We start from the raw sequence: 5228 nt of genomic DNA, 5'->3' as shown, positions 1-5228 counted from the left end.
TCTCACTTTACTGTCTTTTAAAGGTTTGCCTCTATTTTTTTTTTTTAAGGAATCATTTCGGGTTGTTTGGGTGGCTCAGTCAGTTAATCATCTGCCTTAGGCTCAGATCATGATCCCAGGACCTACATTGAGCTCCTTACTCAGCAGAGAGCCTGCTTTTCCCTCTCCATCTGCCTGCTGTTCCCCCTGTTTGTGTTCTCTCTTTCTGGAAATAAATAAATAAAAATCTTTAACAAAAAAAAAAAAAAAAATCATTTCTAAAGCCATTAAGGGGAGAAATGCTTAAGTATTTATTTAGCTTAACAAATCAGTAGCATGACTGTCCTTCACGTTAAATAAAACTCTCTTAGAGAGATAACAGTTTTTAAAGGGTAAGAACTTCTATTTTTCAGACCTAGAAGGCATTTTCCCCTCACAATTTTGTTCCCCTTCAATTTTGACTCTCATGGGCCACCATTTGAGTTTTGTTCAACAATTTTTTTTAAGATTTATTTATTTGAGAGAGCACAAGTAGGGGTCAGAGATAGAAAGAAAGGGAAAAGCAGACTCTCCACTGAGCAAGGATCCCGACTTAAGGCTCAATCCCAGGACCCTGGGATCATGACCTAAGCCGAAGGCAGACACTTAAACTGACTGAGCCACCCAGGGGGCCCTCTTCAACAATTTTAGATAGATTTTTATCTGGGCCTAATTTTTGTATAATTCTATTTATACTTAATTCTATCCCATCAAGTTAGTAGATTGTAAGAGGAATGGAAATTGTGGTCTCTTGTGAATAGTGTATGTGGTGGGGTCAGGATTCACCAGCTCTGGTGAGTTTCTTTTAGAATCTCAGATATGTTTTGATCTCCCTATGCCCTCAGATTGAAAGAGTAATATCTTGTATATCTTAAATACAATTGATCCAAGAAGCCAAAGACTTGTCATGAGTTGAGGCATGTGTCAGAGTTCTGTTCTCCTCTCTCAAGCCTCCATAATGACATAGCTCACACTACAGAATAGTTACATGATACAGATCTGGTATTGAGCTGAATTTTTTATGTGAAAATAGAACCTTACCTAATAAAATATATGTACCCCAAATAATTTTAGTATTTATACAAAGAATTCAGTCCTCAGAGGATCCAGATTCTATATTCTTTCAAAGAACTGTATGACTCCCTGTCATACAGTTTCAAAGAACTGTAGGACACTTCTGGAAACTCAAAATTTGGGTTAGAATCTGTACAGCCAAGGGATGTGTGTTTGAAACCATCCTTGGTGTAGAAAAGAGTAAAAAGATGCTAAGTTCCTGCTTTGGTCTCAAGCTCTAAAGGCTTTCCAATGTTTATTCCAACTTAGAGTTGATTCCCAGGATTTTCCTACCCGATGGAGTGAACCCTATGCTACCAGGCTTACCAGTCCCCTATGAGTCCCAATTGAACTTCCCAGTGTCCTGGAGGCTCCAAAGATGTAGATTAAGGACATAGTGTTTCTAAATTTGCCTGATTATAAGCATCGCATGAGGTATTTGTTGAATTCCCTATTTAGAATCCACTAGGCTAGGCCTGGGGATGTGTTTTTTACCAAGTGTTTCATGAGATTCTATAAAGCAAGTTTGGGAAATAGGAGCCTATCTAGCTGCATTTAGGCTAGTAATACGCAATTTGGGAGTTTTGTTGTAATTACCAAGTCTATTTTTATGTGCTTGTGCACTAACACCCACACAATGTGGTGAACTTAGATCAAGGTGGTCAAATAGTATAGTTGTCAAAAAGCACAAATAAGTGTGGGCTATTTAAAAGTGTGAGAAACTAAAGCAAGTTCACAAAATATGGGACACATGGGTGGCTCAGTGGTTGAGTGTCTGCCTTCGGCTCAGGGCATGATACCAAGTTCCAGGTTAGAGTCCCACATTGGGCTCCCTACAGGGAGTTTGCTTCTCCTTCTGCCTATGTCTCTGCCTCTCCGTGTCTCTCATGAATGAAATAAATTTTAAAAATCTAAAAAAAAAAAAAAAAAGGTTACAAATAGAAACCAGCAATATGTGTGCATACCAGAGTGTTATATGTTATCAAATGCTTTTTCTGCATCAACCGAGATAATCATATGGATTTTTGTCCTACATTTGTTAATGTGGTGTGTTATATTGATTTGTTTATTGTTGAACTATTCTTCCATTCCAAACATAAATCCCATTTGATCATGGTGTATAATCCTTGTAGTGTGCGGTTTACTTGAGTTTACTAGTATCTTGTTGAGGATTTTTTTTCACACAGAGAGAGAGAGAGAGAGGCAGAGACACAGGCAGAGGGAGAAGCAGGCTCCATGCACCGGAAGCCCGATGTGGGATTCAATCCTGGATCCCCAGGATCGCACCCTGGGCCAAAGTCAGGCGCTAAACCGCTGCGCCACCCAGGGATCCCCTTGTTGAGGATTTTTACGTTGTTACTCTTCAGGAATACTTTTCTATAGTTTTATTTTCTTGATCTTTATCTAGTTTTGGTGTCAAATAATGCTGGATTCATAGAATAAGTTTGGAAGTGTTCCCTCTTCAATTCTTTGGAAGATTGTAAGGAGGATTGGTGTTAATTTCTTTAATTGCTTAGTAGAATCCTTAAGTAAGTCATCTGGTCTTGGTTGGGAGGTGTTTGACTACTGCTTCAATCTCCTTACCAGTTATAAATTTCTTCAGATTTTTTTATTTTTTTATGATTCAGTCTTGATAGGTTGCGTATTTCTGAGAATTTATCCAATTCTTCTGGGTTATCCAATTTGTTATTATAGAATTATCCTCTTAATTTTTGTAATATGCACTGTTTCAATTCTAGTTTTAATTATGTGAGTCTTCTACCTCTTTTTCTTAGTCTAACTAGGGCATTGTCAATTTTGTCAATCTTTTCAAAAGACAAACTAAATCCAAATTTAGAAGGAAAGAAATAATAAGGATTAGAGTAGACAATAGAAAAACAATAGAAAAAATTCCAACAAAATCAAGAGTTGGTGTTATGGACTGAATGTTTATGTCTCCCCTCAAGTTCAAAACTTATATATTGAAGCCCTAATTCGTAATGTAATGTTATTTGGAGGTGGGGCCTTTGAGGAATAATTAAGTTTAGATTAAGTCTTGAGGGTGAGGGATCCTTGGGTGGCGCAGCGGTTTGGCGCCTGCCTTTGGCCCAGGGCGCGATCCTGGAGACCCGGGATCGAATCCCACGTCGGGCTCCCGGTGCATGGAGCCTGCTTCTCTCTCTGCCTGTGTCTCTGCCTCTCTCTCTCTCTGTGACTATCATAAATAAATAAAAATTTAAAAAAAAAAAAAGTCTTGAGGGTGAGAACCTCATGTTGAGATTGATGTTCATATAACAAAAAGAGAGAAGTCTCTATCTTCATGAATATGCACCAAGAAAAGGCCACTGAGACTTTTCAGCAAGAAGGCAACTATCTCAAGCCAGGAAGAGGGTTCTTACCAGCACCTGACCATGGTGGCACCCTGATCTTGGACTTTCAGTCTCCACCAGAACTGTGAGAAATAAATATCTGTTTAAGCCACCCAGGCTAAGATATTTTATGGTAGCTTTCAAGATTCTCTGTGATTTTTGACAGTTTGATTATGATGTGCCCTGGTGTAGTTCTCTTTAGGTTTGTCTTGGAGTTTTTTTAATTTCATGAATTTGTATGTCCATTTCTAGTCTCAAATTTAGGGGATTTATGGCCATTAAGTATTCTTCAATTAGGCTTTGTACCCCTTTCTTTGTTCTTCTGAGGTTTCCATAATGTATGTGTTGTTCTGCTTTATGGTGATCCATAAGTCACTTAGGTTCTCTCCTTTCTTCTTCAGTCTTTTTCCACTTTGCCCCTCTGCCTAAGTGATTTTGGAAGTCCTATCTTTGAGTTCACTGATCCTTTCTTCTGCCTTGTCAAGTGTGATGTTGAATAGTGAATTTTTCAGTGCAGTTATTATTGTTTTCTGTTGGGTTCAGAAATTTCTGAATTTCTGTTGGGTTCTTCTTCATAATTCTGTTGTATCATTGATATTCTCAATTTGTTTATGCATTATTTTCCTGATTTTATTTAGTTGTCTGTGCTCCCTTTGAATTCATTGAGCATTTATGATGGCTATTTCAAATTCTTTGGCAACTCATAAGTCTCCATTTATTTAGGGTAAGTTTCAGGAAATTTAATTTTTCCTTTAAATGAGCCACATTTCCTTGTTTTTTTGTATGTTTTGTTATCATCTATTGTTGGGATTTTGGCATTTGAAAAATCAGCCATTCCTCCCCCCAACATCACAGTCTGGTTTTGTACAGTAGTGACAGTCTCAGTTCAGCGCTGCTAGAGATTTTGGAGATTCCTCAAGCCTTTTCTGGGGGTGTGTCCTTTTTGGGCTAACCTAATTGAAGAGGTTTGCTTATTTCTACTCAGTACTCCCCACCAATATTTGCCTGCGCTACTGTGGCCTCACTGGTGCTCTATTTTTTTTTTTTTTTTTTTTTTTTATTTATGATAGTCACAGAGAGAGAGAGAGAGAGGCAGAGACACAGGCAGAGGGAGAAGCAGGCTCCATGCACCCACCGGGAGCCCGATGTGGGACTCGATCCCGGGTCTCCAGGATCGCGCCCTGGGCCAAAGGCAGGCGCCAAACCGCTGCGCCACCCAGGGATCCCTCACTGGTGCTCTAGTACGCCATGGTACTGGAGCTCCACCTAGTATCTACTTCTGGTACTGCAGACTCTGGTGCCATGAACTTTCCTACCAGGCTTTAATGTGGTTGGCTTTGCACTCACCTGGAGTACAGGATCTCTTCACTGGGTTCTAGATTTTTTAGACAGTTGGTCCATTCGTTGCTGTTAAATCTATCTCCATAGGTGAAGGAGGGTGGAGGACTTCCTATTTCATCATCTTGCTGATGTCACTTCCAATAGCTCTAGTTTTTATGACACTTTATAATGTTTCAGATAGTATCTTAAGTACTTTACATCTGTTAGCTAATTTAACCTTCATAACCCTATGATCTGGGTACTATTATCATGATCCTCATTTTCTAAGTAAGAAAATGACCTATTCAAGGTCACTCAACTAGCAAATGATTAAATTGGAATTCAAACACAGGACTTACAAGTGGATGCTTTTAAACTACCCTGCTATATTAGATTAGATTATGCGATTTTTTTTTCCTTTTGCTTTTTTCTACAATATACCTGTATTACCTTGGCAATACATGTTATCTCTTATTTTTCTTATAGACT

The sequence above is a fragment of the Canis lupus genome, chromosome 18 (assembly GCF_048164855.1).
Source record: "Canis lupus baileyi chromosome 18, mCanLup2.hap1, whole genome shotgun sequence".
Classification (NCBI taxonomy): domain Eukaryota; kingdom Metazoa; phylum Chordata; class Mammalia; order Carnivora; family Canidae; genus Canis; species Canis lupus.
The sequence above is the reverse complement of the archived record's forward strand: the minus strand, read 5'-3'. Positions refer to the sequence as shown.